Raw genomic sequence first — 20,512 nt, forward strand, 5'->3', positions numbered from 1 at the left:
AGAGAGAGGGCCACAGAGGCGTCTACACAAGCAGCTATAGGACTAAAGGGCACACTCGGGTCTCCAGGGGAGCCCAGGGGCAGCGCTTGGCACACACTTAACCGGCTGAGCCCCCAGGCACCTCTGGAGAGTGCAGCAGGGGGCCACGGGGGAGCTGGTGGGGCAGCGGGGCCGCGGCGGAGGGCGAGGTGCATGGGCCTGGGCAGCCCCAAGTCCGCTCAGCGGCCTCCTCCAGTCGCCAGAGGGATTCAGGCTGTGAAGTAGCATCTCCACTAAACAAATAAAAAAGCAGAAGACAAGTTCAAGGAGGCCCACACCACAGAGACAGCTGGGTGCCCCGCATCTGTCTCCCCAGGCGCACACAGCTCTGTCCTCTAGGGCCTGGGTCTGCTCTTGGCCTCAGCCTGGCCTCCACGATCATCACTTGTCCCCCCCCCCACCCCCATGTCCCCTTTCGGCTGCTGACCTTGGCCTGACCTGAGGCAATCTTTGAATTTTTGCCTTGGACTGTGAGTGAGTGCAATTCTCTTTTTCAGGCTTACAGGTGATTGCTGCTAGGGGAGTCAAGTGTTCGAGAAAACCCTGTGGCCTGGCTGCCAGTGCCATAGCCTGGAGGTGACCGGTAGTACTCTGTCCAGCATTCTGGTACCTCGTGTACCTCGCCAGTCCCTGTAGCCCCTGCTCCGTGCTTGGGCCTGTCCTGGGCACTGGGGAGAGGCAAGAGAGCAGGGGACATCTTGCTTTGGAGACCAGGAATGTCAGAAAGGACAGTGGCCGGCCACGTGACCACTCTGGCCCCCAGGCCCTGCAACAGTTGCCCCAGAAAGCCGAAGCCCCACCTCTGCAGCCATCTGCAGCCATGGTCAGGACTCAGCCAGTGGCCACAGAGAAATCCTGCTATGCTCCCCAATCCGGGCACACAGGACACCCCTCCTAGTCAGCTGCCCCAGCTTCTCCAGGGCCACGGCCTCCAATCAGGGGCCTTTTTCCCCCCGTAAAGCTCTCCCAACTTTGAGTGTCTATCAGTCACAAGAGACGAGGTGGAGGGGACAGCGTGGTGGCAGCTCCGCACATCTAGGCCTGGAGGTCACCCTGCCTGGTGGGTGCAGAGAGCTCAGCAGGAGACTCCCTGGGTTAGCCCCCCTGCATCTGGAGGGGGTGGGGTTCATCCTGAAGCCAGTTGTGTGTGCGTAGGGTCAAGGGAATCTTATAAACTGAAACTGATAGACAGTAAATGCTGGAAAAGAAGCTTCCAGGCCTGGTGCCCTGTCCCTGCTGGGGGCCCCATTGCCCCCTTTCAGCTCTGGGGCAGTGGGAACTGGAGGCTTGCTGGGCGAGGGAGATCCCACACCCCTGCTGCTGGAAGCCTCCGCGACTTGTTTTTCCTTTCTCAGGCTCCAGATTGGGTGGAGGAGGCCCCGGAGGACCCCAGCCAGACAGCCCTGGAGGGAGGGGCGGGTAGAGGCCCAAAGGTCCCAGGCCTCCTGGAGGCCGCACTGGAGCTGGGTCTCCGGAGACAAAGAGCCCGACTCTGGGAAGGAGTGAGGCCCGCAGCAAGCACTCAACAGATGGGTGTTCGGTGGATTTTGTTTTTGCCCCAAAGTTGACTTCGTTCGCACCAGAAATGTCAAGCAGGGATAGCTGGCTGCCTCAGACATTCCCGCCCTGGGGGAGGGCGCTTCCGGGCAGTGCTGGGGGTGGGGGCGGCTCAGAGGGGGCTCCTGTCCACACAGCTTGTTCATTTTATCTGCAACAGGAGGGGTGCAGGCAGGGCCCGACCCCTGGGGAGGAGGGTGGGAGGGGTTGCTGGGCCTCCGGCCAACCGAGAGGTCCAGTCTCCTCCTGACCTGACCTACACCTCCCCCAAGCCATCCCGGGTCCTCCCTGTAAGTCACGTGCCCCCACGCCCACCCCTGCCAGCCTGGGCCGTCCCCCCACCCCCCTTCATCCCAGGCCTGCTTGGACCTACTCCAGGAGCCGGTGGCAAGCTCCGTGACAGTGGTGCCCAGCAGGAAATGCACAGTGGGTCACCGCAGTGACCCCAGGCCGACCCCACAGGATGCAGACGCTGAGGGGACTGTGGGGCTCAGAGTCCCAGGATGACGGGGGCAGGAAGCAGAGACAAGACAGGGACCCCCGAGATCCCCTGTCCTACCAGGGGGAAGAATGGGCTGTGAGGCAGATGCTGGCCCCGCTCCACCCTCTGCAGTGACCAGCTGGTGGCCCCAGGGCGGTGACTTGGCCCCTTTGAGCCCTACTTGCCACAGGTCATGGGGACCTTACGCTCCACCCCCAAGGCTGGAGGCAGACCACAGGAGGGGGCACGGAGGCACTCACAGGTGAGCCCAGCATGTGGCAGAGGCTCCTCCAGGCTCCGGGGCAGGTCCCTCTGACCCCCCAGCACAGCTCTGCCCAGGCCTGGGACCCCTAGCAGGGGTTGGAAGCCAAGGGGTCCCTTGGGTGACCTGAAAACATCTGGCCTGCAGCTGTGAATGCCCCATCCTGGTGTCCTGGGGTCTTAGCCCAGGGGGAAGTGGTGCCCCTCCCCATAGGCCCCTGGGCCATTGGGTGTCCTGGGTGCGCCTGGTCCACAGGAGAAATGACTGGGGTCCTGGTTCCTGTCCCCTCTCTAGCTGGCGGCTGGACATGGCCAGGCCGGGCTGAGGGTCAAGGGGGACTCTTGGGTCTCACCGTGGTGACAGCCACCTTGGGCACTCCTCCTGCCACCATCATCCCAGCTCTCAGAGCTCAGCCCTGTGGGGAAGACTCCCCACACTGTCTTTCTTCCTCCATGATCCAAATCTCCTAGACCTGGGGACCCACTCCCCAGAGGCCAAGGCCAAGTGTCAACCTTACAGCCTGAAGGGGTCACTCAGACAAGAGACCAGAGTGCTGACTCTCCTGGAGCCTATGAGACCACCCCTGGCCTGTTCTCTGGGGGGGAGGGGTTGCGGAGGTCCCACGACCCTCTTGGCCTCTGGTTTATGTGTCACCTGTGCAGGCCTGGGGTGTTCACATCCCCCCAGGACCCTTTGCTGGGGGGCCCACTGCCTCCTAGACTCGCCAGCCACAGGGGCCCTCACTGCCCCCTGGCCCAATACACCAGGAGCCACCCCAGGCTGCTCCCTACCCACCCTAGTTCCTGTTCTCCTGGGACCCCGGGGAGGGCCGGTGGCAGAAGGCAGGAGCTGACAGGAGAGAGGTCTCCTGTGCTGCCTCCTGACAGCGGTGACCGCTTCTCCTGGCGTCAGCCTCCTGTCCCCTGCTCCATCTGGGGTAACCCTCCTCTGAGAAATTCCAGGGGCTGCCAGCCTGGCCCCCCGCCCCTCCCACTGCCCCCCACACCCTGCAGTCCTAGGCTTGGCCCGTGGACCCCTCCTCTGCTCCCTGGGTCCCCTGAGGACACCCCCAGCGGCCCCCTGCGCCCTCTCCCTGCTCCCTAGGCAGTTTCATCTGGGAGGCGGCCTGCAGGGCATGGTCCTGATGAGGGAGCAGAAGGCTAGCTGAGGACAGAGCCCCCCGGGGCTGACACCCTGCCCGCCCCCCAAGGTGGGACATTGCTGGGGCGCTCCTGGCTGCCCGGGGGCTAAGGAAGGGGAAACAAAGGGTTACCTTACAGGGATCACAGTCCTGCTGACGGGAGGCCCCCTCAGGTCACAAGCATCCTAGTGATTTACAGGATTTTCTTCTCCATGACCTGACCTGGCGGGGGGGGGGGGGGGGGGGGGGGCAGGCTCCCCTCCTTGAGGGTGCACAGCGCTGATGGGCAATGCCTCGGGTGTTTCCTAGGGGTCTCCGAGGTCCTTTTCGGGGAAGGAAAGTTCTTTTGAATCCTTCCTACGGACGCCTGGGTGGCCCAGCGGTTGGGCAGCTGCCTTCGGCTCAGGTCGTGATCCCGGGATCCTGGATGGAGTCCCGCATGCGGCTCCTGCAAGAGCCTGCTTTTCCCTCTGCCTGGGTCTCTGCCTCTCTCTCTCATAAATAAATAAATCTTAAAAAAAAAAAAAACAGAAAAACTTTTCCTGACCTCCCCCGACTTCCAGGTACATACTCAGCCCCCTCACGCTGGGCAGCATCTCTTCCCGCCCATGGATCCTGATCCGGGGCTTTAATAAAACCCCCACTTTGCACCAAAGACGTCTCAAGAATTCTTTCTTGCTGGAAGGCTCTGGACCTCACCCTCCCAACCTCCCCCATGTCCCCAAACTATGTCAGTCTGCTAGCAGGCGATAGTGGGTGGGGGTCTGGACCACGCTGGGGACTGCTGCGTGTGGAAGGGAGCAGCCCACGCCCTCCCGCCTCCGCCCCCCGCCGCTCCCCGCTGCCACCCCCCACCCCCCCACCCCCCCACCCCCCAGCCAGCACAGAGGCACACCTTCCGCGGCCAGGATGTCCCCCAACCCCGGTCCTCATCCTTGTGTCCTGCGGCCCCTTCTGAAGGAAGGTCTGCTTCCCGCATGCACGACAGTCCCCAAGTCCCCCCAGGACCCCGGGGCTCAGCACCCTCTCCACCTCTACTCCTCCCTGCAGAGCCCTGCTCATTCCCAGCCTGGCACTAGGCCCCCCGGACACATCCTGATGGGGCAGCTTTCCTGCCCCTGCCCTGCCCTGCCCCTGCCCTTGCCTTGCCCTGCTCCTGCCCTCCCTGCCCTGGCCCTGGCCCTGCCCCTGCCCCTGCCCTGGCCCTGCCCTTGCCTTGCCCTGCCCTGCCCTGCCCTGGCCCCTGCCCTGCCTTGCTCTGCCCTGGCCCTGCCCTGCCCTGGCCCTGCCTTACTCCTGCCTGGGCCCTGGCCTTGCCCTGCTCCTGCCCTGCCCCTGCCCTGCCCTGCCCTGCCCCGCTCCTGCCCCTGCCCTGGCCCTGGCCTGCCCCTGCCCCTGCCCCTGCCCTGGCCCTGCCCTGCTCCTGCCTTGGCCCTGCCCTGCCTTGGCCCTGCCCTGCCTCTGCCCTGGCCCTGCCCTGCCCTGCCCCTGCCCTGCCCCTGCCCTGGTCCCTGGCCAGGCTGCCTGCCCTCACCTTGAGAAGGAGGCCGAGCTCTCCCTCCCCACAGGCTCCCTCAGACTGGCTGGGCCAGACCTGGAAATGGACTTGAGAGTGGCATTTCCTGGGTCCTACCTCCTGTGGCTTATGAGAAAAGCAGGGGTTCCCCTGAACCCCCGTGACGTTTTCTGAGGTCATCACGGCCCTGGTTTCATTTCATCTCTCTTTTGCATGCTCTGAAGTAAAAGCAGTTGAAATGTTCCTAGTTTGTGAGGCAACCAGGAGGGTGAGGGAGAGAGCGAGAGGGTTGGCTCTGGGAGAGACAGGAGACCGCGGTGAGGCCCCAACGGCAGGGGCAGTGCGGGACGTGCCCTAATAGTGGCCATGGGAAGGGTTCCCTGAGCGCCCTAATAGTGGCCATGGGAAGGGTTCCCTGAGCTCGTTGCCTAAAGCAGATTCAGGTGCAGCCCGTGTCGGTCCCTCGCATAGCTGCAGCCCCTCCGGCCAGCACTCACTACAATCCCCAGAGCCAAGGTTTTTGGCCAAAGACCCTTCCCCTGGGAGCTTGCAGCCTAAGGGCCTTCAGGCCTGGGACACTTCTCGGAGGAGGGGACTCTGGCCCTGGGAGGGCAGTGACTCCAATGCCCTTTAACCATGACCATCGGGAAATTTTAAGGAAGAAAAAGATTTATTATTTACAGGACCTGGAGGTTCCACAGCACCCTGGGGGCCATGGGGTGGGGTAGCTGGGGAGAGGGAGGGAGGGCCGGTGGGGAAGGGGTGGGGAGCGTGGGTGCAGCCTGGCCTTGTGGGGTGGCTGGCAACAGGTTTATTCGAGATGGCCCTTGAGGTAGGTGCCTCTTTGACGGAGGCCTCAGCAATCAAGGTGAAAGCTGGGCCCTTGGGATCCCTGGGTGGCGCAGCGGTTTGGTGCCTGCCTTTGGCCCAGGGCACGATTCCGGAGACCTGGGATTGAATCCCACATCGGGTTCCCAGTGCATGGAGCCTGCTTCTTCCTCTGCCTGTGTCTCTGCCTCTCTCTCTCTCTGTGACTATCATAAATAAATAAAAATTAAAAAAAAATTTATAAAGCTGGGCCCTTGCATCGCAGCAGAGGGAAGAGCCGGGTCAGGGCTCCGAGCTCTGTCCACCCCAGGCTCTGCGGGCCTCCACCAGGCCCAGTGTGGGTGGCTACTGTGCTGCCAGCTGGGCGGGCACGTTGTGACAAGGCAAGTGCCCTTCCACAGCGACTGTGGTACCCTAGCCTATCAAAATTACACGGGCAGTAGTCTGGACTGTGGTCTGTAGCCATCGCCCCAAACTGTAGGGTCCAGCCACGAAAACCCATGGTCATCCTGGCAGGGGCCACTCAGGGGACCTGTTGGAGGGTTTGGGTGATACTACCAGGTACTTTAACTACTTGTGCCACCTCTCCTGAGGGCAGCTCAGGCGGAGACAGGTGGGCTGGAGCAGAGACTGGAGGTAGAAGCTGATAGGATTCTCGGCAGGGAGCAGTGGGCAGGACCCCAGAGGAGAGGCTGACTGCGAGGAGGAGGGGGCAAGGGTGGGGCTGGAGTTAAAGGGAAGGTAAGGAAGTGTGGAATCTTCCTAACCGAGGAAGCAGCCCATTGGTCAGCTAGGGCTTACGGCCACCTGATGGGCCTGTTTGTGCTCAGCCTGGGGTGGGGGTGGGGGTGTCACTGTGGGAACTGGTCTCCTAGAGCGGCCTCTCCAGAGCGGGTTCCAACCTGTCCTGAGCTGCAAGATTGTTCCATAGCTCATTGAACCAGTCTGAGTCCTGAGGACAGGTCAGTTTAGTGAAAGGTTGGGTCCCATGTCAGGGGGGTGGGACTCCCAAGTTAGGCCTATGGTAGTTCCCAGCACCCCCTTGGATGCCTGAGACTGAAGGTAGTACTGAACCCTACATACACTATCCCTGGCTCCATTCATAGACCCCGGCTAAAATTTAATCTATAAATCAGGAACAATAAGAGATTAATAATAAGTAATAAGGGATGTCTCAGTGGTTCAGTGGTTGAGCATCTGCCTTCAGCCCAGGGCAGGATCCTGGTTGGGGGATTTTTTTTTCTTTTTAAAGATTTTATGTATTCAGGGGCAGCCTTGATGGCCCAGCGGTTTGGTGTCGGCCTCGGGTATGATCCTGGAGACCTGGGATCGAATCCTGCGTTGGGCTCCCTGTGTGGAGCCTGCTTCTCCCTCTGCCTGTGTCTCTGCCTCTCTTTCTCTCTGTGTCTCTCACGGATAAATAAAATAAAATATTTAAAAAAAATTTTTAAAAGAAAGATTTTATGTATTCATTCATGAGATACACAGAGAGGTAGAGGGAGAAGCACGCTCCTCGCAGGAAGCCTGATGCAGGATCGGGACTCCATCCCGGACCCGGGATCACGGCGTGAGCTGAAGGCAGACACTCAACCACTGAGCCACCCAGACGTCCCCTGGGTCCCCTGGTCAGAGGATTGAGCCCCACATCAGGCTCCCCACCGGGATCCTGCTTCTCTCTCTGCCTGTGTCTCTGCCTCTCTCTCTGTGTCTCTCATGGATAAATAAATAAAATCTTTTAAAAAATATATTAAGAAAACAAAAAAGAATGAGTAATAATAAAATACAATTGTAGAACAAGTATAATGATAGAAATAGTATATTGTATTATAAAATAAATTATGCGTTATACAATGAGAAACCATAATAAAACTTATGTGAACGTGGCCTCTCTCCTCGAACACCTCGTTGTGCTCCACTCACCCTGACTCCTGCCGTGATGTGACGGGACACAATAGGGGTTAAGGCTGGAGCAGACACTGGTGGGCAGTCTGAGCTCTGAGGGCACCCCGGGGAGATTTCTAGGTCTTCACAATTGAGGGCTTGAGGTTCTCCAGCTGGACGGAGGGCAGGCCGTGGCGAGGGCTGCATCTCCGCCGACTTGGGCGGTCCCCCCGCAGGGACCCACGGGTGACGGGCCTGGGCACCCTGTCACGAGCCGCTGTGCGGTGGCTCCGAGGCCGGGTCACGCGGCCCCACATCAGCCTGTGAGGCTGCGGGACGGGACGAGGGCAGTTCTAGTTCTCAAGGATTCCGGGTTGGATGGTGGGAGAAGAACCAGAAGTGCTAAAAGTGTGGAGGAGGGCAGCCCCGGGGGGCCCAGCGGGTTAGCCGCCTTGGGCCTGGGGTCTGATCCTGGGGTTCCGGGATCGAGTCCCACATCGGGCTCCCTTCGTGGAGCCTGCTTCTCCCTCTGCCTGTGTCTCTGCCTGTCTCTGTGTGTCTCTCATAAATAAATAAATAAATAAAATCTTTAAAAATCAATAAATAAAAGTGTGGAGGGATGTCAGCCAAACACTGGAGGCAACTGCAAGAACTGACCATCTAGCCCGGGGAAGATCATTGCCAGCATTAGGATATAGCCGCACAGGCCTATTACTGAAACACAATTGTTCCCTCCTCAATCACCCCGATTTTATCAAAGATAATCAGAGCAAGACTATTTTGTTTTCAGATTCAATCTAGTTTCAAATTACTTGGGTTGATTATTTACCTAAGGGGAACATAGTTTTACCGGACTTACACAAATAAATATGTTGCTATGAAAATATAAGAATACTACCAGGGGATCCTTGGGTGGCTCAGCGGTTTGGCACCTGCCTTCAGCCCAGGGCGTGATCCTGGGGTCTTGGGATCGAGTCCCATGTCGGCCTCCCTGCATGGAGCCTGATTCTCCCTCTGCCCATGTCTCTGCCTCTCTCTCTCTGTGTCTCTCATGAATAAATAAAATCTTTAAAAAAAAAAATACTTACCAGGAGTCTCCAGATTATGGAGACATCAGGCAGGGAGAAAAGGTAATTGCTTCATCTTGCTTGACAAAGGTAGACTTTACTAATTGCTGTTAGGTCATAGCTAGTTTAAGAGAAAGTTTCTTGAAATCTGGAAGATACGAGATTAAAGAACCAGCAATGTTTCAAACAAAAGTCATAAAAATTTATAATCATGCTCATCACATCTGTCAGTTCCCAGAAATTAATTCTTGTTGATCTTGATCTTTTGTTAATGGTTTTACGAGTCCAGGTTTTCTCTTGAGCTGTGTAAATTCTCTTGCAGCTGAGTGATGTGATCTGAATTATCTGAAGGGGTTTTCTAGAGTGCCCGTCAGTCCTTTCCGGGAATTTCTCTGAAAATGAAACAATTTTGCAAAAGCATCAGAATACAACAATAGCTGTCTGTATTTGACAAAAGACTTGAACATGGCCGAGGCGAAAGATCTGATTAGCGTTCATTACAGAGCAATTGACAATGAAATTTGGTTATTTTTGTGACACACAACATTTTAAGATGGTAACTGGAATAATGAATGATATTATTACATATCAGATTTTCAGGAGTTTTTTTTTTAAAGATTTTATTTATTTATTCATTAGCAATGGGGCGGGGGGGGCAGGCAGAGACACAGGCAGAGGGAGAAGCAGGCTCCATGCAGGGAGCCTAACATGGGACTCCATCCGGGGTCTCCAGGATCACACCCTGGGCTGCAGGCGGCGCTAAACCGCTGAGCCACCGGGGCTGCCCAGGAGTTTCATATAATTTCTGGAACACTTATAATAGCATATGTCCACATATGGATATTAATAAAGAGCTCACAGCATTATTTATTTGAAAATGCTTTCCATGTAATGTCACATATTAACTAGTACTAATTAGTTTAACGTCTCTCTTTATGAAGACAGAGAACAAACGTTTCAAGATATTCCACTGGCATTCTGGAAAACCCAAAAATTATTTCCAGGTCAAAAGACTTCATTTAGAATTTGATTTTGAGGGGCTCCTGGATGGGTTAAGCATCCAACTCTTGGTTTCAGTTTAGGTTGTGGTGTTCTGCGTGGTCTTGGGGTCATGGGAGGGAGCTCTGAGTTGGGCTCCAAGCTCAGCATTGAGTCAGCTTGAGATTCTCTCTGCCTCTCTCCCTGCCTCTCCCACTCATGCTCTCTCTAAAATAAACTAAATCTTAAAAAAAAAAAAAGGAATTTGAGGGGTGCCTGGGTGGCTCAGCCAGTTAAGCATCTGCCTTTGGCTCAGGTCATGATCCTGGGTCCTGGGATGGAGCCCCGCATCTGGCTCTCTGCTCAGTGGGGAGTCTGCTTCTCCCTCTGCCCCCAGCTCTGTTCTCTCTCTCTCTCTCTCTCCCCCTCTCAAATAAATAAATAAATACTTTTTAAGATCTTTAAAAGAATATCAAAAAAGGGGCACCTGGATGGCATGGATGATTAAGCACCTGCCTTTGGCTTGGGTCATGGTCCCGGGGTCCTGGGGTCCTGGGGTCCTGGGATTGAGCCCTGCCTCCAAGTGGAGAGCCTGCTTCTCCCAATCTCTCTGCCCCTCCCCCTGCTCATGTTCTCTCTCAGTATCTCTCTGTCTCAAATGAATAAATAAAATCTTTCAAAAAACATCAAAAGGTTTTGGGCAGTTAACTAAATAGGATCACAAATCATTTTTTTTTTAAGATTTTATTTATTTAACAGAGGGAGAGAGCACAAGCAGGGGGAGGGGCAGAGGGAGAAGGAGAAGCAGGCTCCCCGCTGAGTAGGGAGCCCAATCCGGGCTCCATCCCAGGACCCTCAGATCATGAGCTGAGTCTAAGGCAGACACTTAACCGACTGAGCCACCTAGGCACTCCAGGATCACAAATAATTATGAAACAGTACTTATCTCTTTTTTTAAAAAAAGATTTTATTTATTTATTCGTGAGAGACACAGAGAGGGAGAAGCAGGCTCCATGCAGGGAGCCTGATGCGGGACTTATCCCAGGACTCGATCATAGGACTCCAGGATCACTCCCTGGGCCAAAGGCAGGCACTGAACCACTGAACCACCTAGGGATCTCCCAACAATACTTATCCCTTTAACCAAAGTGACAAAAAGATTTCAAAGGTAAATATAGAAGGTGACATGGATCTGAGCAAAACTTAGCTCTTTTAATATGGAGAAGATTCCGTTTACTCAATAATCAAACACTTGATGATACAAATAACAGGAAGCACAGGAAATAATTTGGATAAAACACAGGATCTTGGTTTTCTAGGCATATTACTTAAAAGGTAAAGAAAACCCTAATAATCTCTTTTAGGGGCAGAGCAGTAGTCCAAGAAAACTTTGTCCTCTGAGCAGATGAAAGAATTAAGTTTTAGTTCTGGATCAGTACAATATCAGGACTACAGCTTATTTTTAAAGACTAAAAAGAATTTTTTTTATTCCAAGTAATCTCTACATCCAACATGGGGCTGGAAAGACCCAGAGATCAAGAGTGGTAGTCTCTGGGGACTGAGCCAGCCAGGCGCCCCAAGCCTATTTTTAAAACTCTTATAATAGTCATTCCATTTTTAGCCAAGTTGACCATACAAGATCCCCTGCCCCCCAATTTTTCTTTCTCTTCTCAACTTCCTATGTGCACAGTTTTTTCTTTATTTTCCCCTTTCTTATTCTGAAATAGCCAGCTTTCCTTTAGGACACAATTACTTTTGGAGCACCTGGCCAGCTCAGTAGGTGGAGTGCATGACTCTTGATCTCATGGTTGTAAGTTCGAACCGCATGATGGATGTAGAGATTGCTTAAAAATAGGATGAAATTACTTTCTTTCTCTTTATTATTTCTAGTAGTTTAAATTACATATATTAATTAAGTTCTCAACCCTTAGAAAACTTAGTTTCTAGTGCAAACTAAGAAATGTGCAGCTGCGAACTACACGGCCATCTTTTAGATTGTTAAGCTTATGAATACATCTCTTAATTCCTAGAAACATAACATTTCAGGGACGCCTGGGTGGCTCAGCAGTTGAGCGTCTGCCTTTGACTCAGGGCGTGACCCCCAGGGTCCCGGGATGGAGTCCTGCATCAGGTCCCTGCATGGAGCCTGCTTCTCCCTCTGCCCGTGTCTCTGCCTCTCTGTGTCTCTCATGAATAAATAAAATCTTAAAAATAAAAAAAAAAGAAACATAACATTTCCTCATGGGGCAATTTTTCCCAATTAAAAGGTGGAAGTATCACCCTGTAATTCAGAGGAATGCCCTGAGAAGAATTCTCTGGACTCAGGGTCAAAAAGGGACCTCTTGCAGGTTGGAAATAAAGAGGGGATCATTTGGGTCCCTATGGTCGCAGAAATGACCAGCCCACTAGATCGTGCCAAATTTGCACAGGATATGGGCCTCATCTTAATATTTGCTGTTCCCTGTGAGCCTCGGCAGTGATCACGGTGTGGGCATGGCACCAGGCAATACATATTATTCAAGTGAAGAGGGGGTATGAGTATCAGGCTCTGGGGGCCTTTGCTTCCCTTTTCCCTCTGCCTCCTCACTAGAGACCTTGATAAGCTCATCAGCTTTTCCCTTGGTGGCCAGGACGCCAGAAAATCTTAGGATGATGTCACTGGGAGCCCTCTTTGTGTCTGCTTTCCTTCCCGGGGTGTTCCAAGAGATCTCCCTGAAATTAGGGTACACTTCCGCGGGTGTGCTCTGTGCTGGGCCTTTGGGAAAAGCCCCAGGCTTCTGGAGTGGTGTATGAGGCTCAGCGTGTTGGAATACATGGCACCGAGTGATGCCCAGAAGCTTCCACGGGGTTTGGGTTTATCAAGGAGCTGGTACCCTCCTCAGGCTTCTCAGGGAGTGCTGGCAGCAGATGCTCAGGGCATTTACATTTGTGCATTAATCTTTTAGCAATATCTCACCAGGAATAGGATATCAGGGGACAGAGAACGACAGTAGTGTGTGAGGGGGTGGCCCAGAGACCAGGGCCTTTGTCGTTTCTTTCTCTGGTGCCACCGTTGGTTTCCACTGCAAGGTTATTGGACTCTTCTGGGTCGGGACGCATAGTGCGGGCATGGCCCACTGACTTTGGTCGCTGGTATAGGTCTCCTGTCCTCACTTATGGGAATCTTCTCACTGAGTCAGCCCTCACCTCCCCCTTGGGCGGGGCTCCTAGCCTTGAGATCCAGCCCACTCTCCTTAGCTCAACTTGGCCTTGAGATGTGGAGCACCCTCATGCATGTCAACAGTCAATTAAGGGCTTTATAATTAGTGGTCTAATCATCTCGTTAGACTACATGGCCTCCACCACAGATCACACTGCGCTAAGGAGATCATTGGATAATTATGGCAGCTGTGACCTTTTGGGGTTGGGTCACCGCAGGCAACAGAGGACAGAGGCAATTTGCAAAAGCACAAAGCTGCAGGACTGCCTGCAAGTGGTGCTTGTTTCCCAGATGGTGCCACCCACTGGAGTGAGTTAGGCCGTTGTAAGCAAGTTACAGGTAAAGGCATTCCCCTCAGTTAATTGCAAGGGCAATCATGCAATCCTGCCAACTGCAGATTGTTTTGTGTGCTGGTCAGAGCTTCTCAATAACCAGTGTTGTTGAGATAATTGCAAGAAGCATTTCGGCAACAACCATAAGGAAATTGTGGCGGGGGGTGGGGTGGGGGAAGTTTATTACTTTAGGACCAGGAAATTATACAACACACCTGGGGCCAGGCAGTGAGGTCTCTGGGAGGGAGAGATTCTGAGCTTGGAAAGGCAGGTTCACAGGCTGAGGGTTCTGCTTTTGTTGGGGTCCAGGATGCAGGCTTAGGGTTTCATGACTTTGTTCTTATTGCTGGATTTAAAATTTAAGAGCAGGAATTTAAAGCTGGGGGTGGTGGTGGAGAGGGATGGACAAGTGGCCCAAGTGGTCAGTTACTCAGATCAACTAAACTCTCTAATACAGAGGAGCCTCAGTTGGGGGACGTGGCCTGGCTTCTTAGTGTGGCTGGAAATGTGTTTGAGATAGCTTGCTTGCTTGCTTACTTTCTCTTTTAAAAATTTATTCATTTTTAATTTTTTATTTATTTTTATTTTTATTTTTTTGGCGGGAATGCCACTGTGAAATGGAGGCTTTAGCAATCAAAGCTGAAGTCACACACCAGCATTACTAAACCAAACCCAACCCAACCAAAACAACTGCCAGGACTTAAACTACAGAAGCATTTAGGTTTTCCGCATCTTTTTTTTTTTTTTTTAAGATTTTATTTATTTATTCATAGGCACAGAGAGAGAGGGGCAGAGACACAGACAGAGGGAGAGGGAGAAGCAGGCTCTATGCAGGGAGCCTGATGTGGAACTTGATCCCGGGTCTCCAGGATCACACCCCAGGCTGCAGGCCACGCCAAACCGCTGCGCTACAGGGGCTGCCCTCCTCATCTTTTTGTATAATGAAATTGTGCCAACACTGTACTTGGGAGCCCGTGAGGTGACTCTGTGGGCCCCCAGCCAGCAGCTCCCAAGTGGCTCTGGGGGCTCCACAGTGCGGGGCTAAGTTGTGGCCAGGTAGGGGAAGCCACTTTGTATTTTCTAATTTTGTAATTTTTAAGTGATGGGATTTGGCTGATCTTTTACCTTTCAGTGTTTGTTTTATCCCAGGAATTTTTTTTTAAAGATTTTATTTCTTTGAGAGACAGCACGAGTTGGGAGTGGGTGGGAGTGGCAGGGAGAGGGAGAAGCAGGTTCCTGCTGAGCAGTGAGCCCCATGTGAGACTCGATCCCAGGACCCCGGGACCATGCCCTGAGCCACTCAGGCATCCCCATTTCCTAACATTTTTAAATAAAAAAAGTGCCAAAAAAACAAAAACAAAAACAAAAACAAACAAAAAAAAAAGTGCCAAGCCTAGTAGTCATAATTGATCTGAATTTTCATAAAACAATCCTAAAAAAATAGCTACTTTAGGGATCCCTGGGTGGCGCAGCGGTTTAGCGCCTGCCTTTGGCCCAGGGCGCGATCCTGGAGACCCAGGATGGAATCCCACGTCGGGCTCCCGGTGCATGGAGCCTGCTTCTCCCTCTGCCTATGTCTCTGCCTCTCTCTCTCTCTCTCTCTCTCTGTGTGATTATCATAAATAAATAAAAATTAAAAAAAATAGCTACTTTTATTTCATTTTATTTAAGTTTATTTTTTTAGTAATCTCTACACCCAACATGGGACTCAAACTCACCTTCTAGAGATCAAGAGGTGCATGCTCTTCCAACTGAGTAAGCCAAGTGTCCCTAAACTAATTGCTTTGATTTTATTTTTTACTTTTTTTAAAGATGTATTTGAGAGCAGTTGAATGTGCACGCATGAGCGGGGCGGGGGTGGGGGCCTGCAGAAGGACAGAGAGAGAGAATCCTCCAGCAGACTCCCCCACTGAAGGCAGAGCCCCACACAGGGCTGGAGTGCCAGGACCCTGAGATCACAACCTGAACCGAAACCAAGGGCCAGACACTCAACCGATTGAGCCACCCAGGTGTCACAAGTTATTGCTTTTGAAGCTGTAGAAAAATCCCAAATCTGTAGAAAGTGTCCTCTCCAAGAAGGAGGGAGGGGGGCCGGGCACAGCACTGACAGGGCCAGTATGTGCTGCACAAAGGCTGCTGAGTACATAAAGGAGACAATGCCCCAGATGCTGCGGACTGGGACTGTCCCTGTGGCCCGTGGCAGGCCTTCCCTCGTCAGGCTCCATTAAAATTAAAAACCTTCATGCATGAAAGGATACTATCAAAACACAAGAAACATCCCACAGAATGGAAGGAAACATACATAAAGAACTCTTAAAACTCAATAGCAAAAAAACCCAACCCAATTTTTAAAAAAGGATGAAAAGCCTGAATAGACATTTCTCCAAGAAAGATATTCAAATGAACAAAAAACACATGAAAAGAGGCTCTGGGTCCTCAGAAAAATGCAAATCAAAACTACAATGAGATAGCACTTCTCATCCACTAGCATGGCTGGAATAAAAAAGGCAGATAACAAGTGTTGGCGAGGATGTGGAGCATTGGAACCCTTGTCCACTGCTGGTGGGGATGTGAAATGGTGCAGCCTCCGTTGGAAAGTGTGGCAAGTTCCTCAAAAGCTTAAATGAGTGGTTTGGCGCCTGCCTTTGGCCCAGGGCGCGATCCTGGAGACCCGGGATCGAATCCCACGTCAGGCTCCCGGTGCATGGAGCCTGCTTCTCCCTCTGCCTGTGTCTCTGCCTCTCTCTCTCTCTCTGTGACTATCATAAAAAAAAAAAAAAAAAAAAAAAAGCTTAAATGTAGGGGCAGCCCCGGTGGCGCAGCGGTTTAGCGCCGCCTGCTGCCCGGGGTGTGATCCTGGAGACCCAGGATTGAGTCCCATGTCGGGCTCCCTGCATGGAGCCTGCTTCTCCCTCTGCCTGTGTCTCTGCCTCTCTCTCTCCCTCTCTCTCTGAATAAATAAATAAATAAGTCTTTAAAAAAAAAAAAAAAGCTTAAACGTAGAGTTACATATGACCCAGCAATCCTAATCCTAGGTGCACACCCAAGAAAATAAAAACATATGTCCACACACCAAGTTGTATACCAACATTCACAGCAGCATTATTCACAATAGCCCAAGTGTGGAAACCTAAATGCCCATCAACGAACGAATGGATAAACACAATGTGGTCTATCCATGCAATGGAATACGTTCCGCCATGAAAAAGATGAGATTCTGACATTTGCTACAACATGGAGAAACCTTGAAAACATGATGCTAAGTGCAATAAGCCAAACACAAAAGAAGAAATATTGTGTGATTCCATGCTTGGGATACCTAGAACAGGCACATTTATACGAACAGAAAATAGAATAGAGGTTACTGGGGGTGGGAGAAGGAGGAAGAAAGGAGTTATTGTTAATGGGGACAACGTTTCAGTTGGGGTGATGAAAAAGTTCTGGAAATGAATGGTGGTGATGGCTGCAAAACACTGGACACTAATGGTGAAAATGGTACATGTTATGTACATTTTACCACTACACTGAAATACCATTCCTCACATCAGATTAGCAGGAAATGGAAAGTACAGCAAATCCACTTTGTTGGAGAGGCTGTGGGAAAGCAGGCCTTCTCCTATTTTCCTCCTGGAACAAATCTATCATTACCAACAATACTACAGGTTTTTACCTTTAAAAAATATTTATTTTTTGGGATCCCTGGCTGGCACAGCGGTTTAGCGCCTGCCCTTGGCCCAGGGCGCGATCCTGGAGACCCGGGATCGAATCCCACGTCGGGCTCCCGGTGCATGGAGTCTGCTTCTCCCTCTGCCTGTGTCTCTGCCTCTCTCTCTCTGTGACTATCATAAAAAAAAAAAATTATTTTTAAAAAATATTTTATTTATTTATTCATGAGAGACAGAGAGAGAGACAGAGAGAAACAGAGACAGAGAAAGCGGAAGAGACACAGGCAGAGGGAGAAGCAGGCTCCATGCAGGGAGCCCGACTCTGGGATCAGGCCCTGAGCTAAAAGCAGACGCTCAACCACTGAGCCACCCAAGCATCCCTAAAAATTATTTATTTATTTTACTGCTCAGGTCTGCTCATCCACTCTTCCTCCCACTGGCCGAGAGAGAGAGGAAGGGGGGAGGGCAGAGAGTGTAGGAGTGTGTGCGCAGGAGGGGGGCAGAAGGTCTGAGAGAGAAGCCGGCTCCCCGCTGAGGCCAAGCCTACTGCTGGGCTCAATCTCATGACCCTGAGAACTCAGTGTGAGCTGAAATCAAGAGTCGGATATCCAACCCACTGAGCCACTCAGGCGCCCCATGTGTCTTTACCATTTGCCTTAGCAATCCTAATTCTGGAATTACCTTGAAGGTACACCCTCAACAATATGAAAATACCTCTGACCTTGTTATTCACTGCAGCTTGGTTTGTGATTATAAAATATTGCAAACAATTTAGATGTTCATACACAGAGAAGAGTGATTGAATGAAAGTCCATTCATACATCTCTGTGAACTGATGTGGAATGATTTCCAGGCTCTGTTGCTAAGTGAAAAAGGCAAGTGTGAAAGAATATCTATAATGTGCATATAGAGGAAGGGGAATTAAGAAGATGTACATTTGCCTCTTCACCTGAGCAAAGAGAAACCTAGGAAAGAAAACCCAGAGAGGATTGAGACCGATTTCAAAAGGTAGTTGGCAGGAATTGCATGGAGAGAGGGAATGGGAGAAGCCATTTCTCTGAATAGACCTTCCTGTGCAGACCCGCCTACTGGAACTATGTTATTGTTTCACATTTAAAAAATAAAGTAAAATAAAATCTTCAAGGATGGCAAGAAAAATCCTAAAATTTAATACAAACAGAAATAAATGAACGGAAGCATTGTTTCAAGTGAATAATACACTCAAGGGTGAGAAAAAATAAAACTGGTAACTCAAGTAACTTCTGAATATATTCTTTAGAGCATATGCCCCCAGGGCAAAGACAAAAAGAACTCCAAAGAAACATTTACCTCTAATTGATAAGCTTCTCTGCCCCTCCAAGTATAAATGAACAATTCTGAAGCTTCTCTTTGGGATTCTAGCATATTGAGCACATAAATAAAGGAAGCCAAGTCCCTCCGGGCCAGACAAAGGAGTTACAAATACTGAGTGGGGAAGAGAAGGAAGCCTACAGGATTGGGTTGGAATTAGAGTCTGTAAACTCATGCTTATTCGCATTCGTCCACGTTCCAGCTCTGTCCTCCAAGAAGGCCTAGAAGAAATGATGCCCCAGTAATGCTAATTGTGCAGCAAGGAAACCATGCTGACTGCCCTTCGGAAACACATCAACTCTGGAAAGTATGTACCTCTTCGTGTTATGCGCTGAGAACACAGCATCACTTCCATGGTCTCTCTTGGCCAACGTGTGCGACCCCAGTCGAAAACAACGAAACATAAGACAGACCCAACTTTAGGGATGTCCTACAAAAAATGGCAATGTCATGAATTACCAAGAACTAGAACTGTTCCAGATTAAAGAAGTCTGAAAAAGACGGGACAACTGAATGCCAGGCGTGCACGGTTTTGAACCTTGTCTTACTAGGAAAGATTTATTGGAACCACTAACAATGCTTCAGTAACACCCGCAGATTGTAGGAATCCCTGGGTGGCTCAGCGGTTTAGCACCTGCCTTTAGCCCCGGGCATGATCCTGGAGTCCCAGGATTGAGTCCGTCGGATCCCTGCATGGAGCCTGCTTCTTTCTCTCTCTTTCATAGAACAACAACAACAACAACAACAACGACAACAACAAAAAAAACAGACAGACCCGCAGATTATGTATTGTTTCAGCCAGCTTTTCCAGATTCGGAAAGCCAGGCTGTGGATATGTAAGGGGTTCACTGTTGTTCTCTGCGTGCGGTTGTTACGAACATCAAATCAAATGCAGACTCACATACAGGATTCAGCATAAAACACTGGGTAAGGGCAGCCGGGGTGGCTCAGTGGTTTAGCACCGCCTTGGGCCCAGGTCGTGATCCTGGAGACTCGAGATGAATCCTATGTCGGGCTCCCTGCGCGGAGCCTGCTTCTCCCTCTGCTTGTGTCTCTGCTTCTCTGTCTCTCATGAATAAATAAATTAAATCTTAAAAAAAAAAAAAAAAAAACAACGCACAAAAACATTGGGTAATTACAAGGATCATCCCTGGGAAGAGAGTCTCACCGCACCCTGCACTCCAGAAACCCCAGCTCAGGTGCACACGGTCCCCTGGGTCCCGGGAGGGTCCCGCTCGCGGTCCCGGTCCAGCCCCTGAGCCCCGGGGGCAGGTTAAAGAAGAAATCTGTGAACAGCCAGCACAAGGCCCCGAAGGCTAAGGGCCTGCCGCTGCCTGCGGGGCACCAGAGGTCATGACCCCGGGCACCGCCAAGGGCGAGCCCAAGGTCGGCGGAGCCTGGCGCCTGTCCGCTCTGCTTGGAGACAGCGGCTGGAGAAACGGACTTTAAGTCGGTAACGGGAGACCCGCCCTCCCGTGCGAGGTGAGCAACCAAGAGTGTTTGTGACATTTCCGCCGTGCCCGGAGAGCCTGTCCAGGTTCCGGAGGAGAGCGCGGCCTGGCCACCGGCCTCCTCAGCCAGAGCCACCGGTACGGGCCGGCTCAGCGCCGGGTGCAGCGGCCTGCGGGTGGTCCAGGCCTACGCAGCTGCCGCGGCCTTCGGCTCAGGCCCTGCCCTGCGCCTGACGCCGGGCTTGGAAGCTAGGGGCGTGCCCGCTGCCTGGGGGCTGCGGGGGCTTCTCTCGGGGGCTGAAGGCCGAGGGCGACGCGGCCGCGGGAACGCCCCGCGAAGCCCGCGCTCACGCGGGAGCAGCTATGTCGCTGGGCTCGCACCATCAACTCCAAACATGGGGAGATAAAATGGCGGCCGTGTCCCTGGCGAAGCCACATACGGGTCCCGCGGCACGCACGACCTACAACTCCCACAGTGCTCTGCGTCGAAAGTGGGAGGGCGGGGAGCGCGCTAGCGACCCTCGATGTGGCGCTTAGGCCCTGTGCCCCGCCCCGCTCCCGGCGGAAACGCTCTGGAATACGTGGCCCGTTTCGGGCCGCTCGCCCGCCCTTCGTCGCACTGGCTAAAGGGATTTGTAGTTCCTTGGCTGTGGAGTTGACCCTCCCTCGGGCCTTAAGAAACTACAGTTCCCGGTGTGGCTTCGGCGCCTGCGCATAATGCCGCAGGGCGTACTACGGTTCCCGACGGGCCCTGCGCCGCGCGCG

General features: G+C 52.5%; 1 long non-coding RNA gene across 2 annotated transcripts; it reads right to left on the minus strand.

Annotated features, from left to right (window-relative positions):
* On the minus strand, positions 1-20,510 carry LOC118354941 (uncharacterized). 2 transcript variants are annotated; one of them, XR_007411307.1, is made up of 4 exons: positions 18,612-20,509; positions 16,952-17,120; positions 8,794-9,164; positions 1-272 (listed from the first exon to the last, which is right to left on the minus strand). It is a non-coding gene; the product is annotated as an uncharacterized LOC118354941 (long non-coding RNA). The 2 variants fall into 2 exon arrangements; XR_007411306.1 differs by lacking the exon at positions 1-272 and having other exon boundaries at positions 7,671-9,164; positions 18,612-20,510.
* Between the last annotated feature and the right edge of the window lie 2 nt (positions 20,511-20,512).

This window comes from Canis lupus, chromosome 6, assembly GCF_003254725.2.
Source record: "Canis lupus dingo isolate Sandy chromosome 6, ASM325472v2, whole genome shotgun sequence".
Classification (NCBI taxonomy): Eukaryota; Metazoa; Chordata; class Mammalia; order Carnivora; family Canidae; genus Canis; species Canis lupus.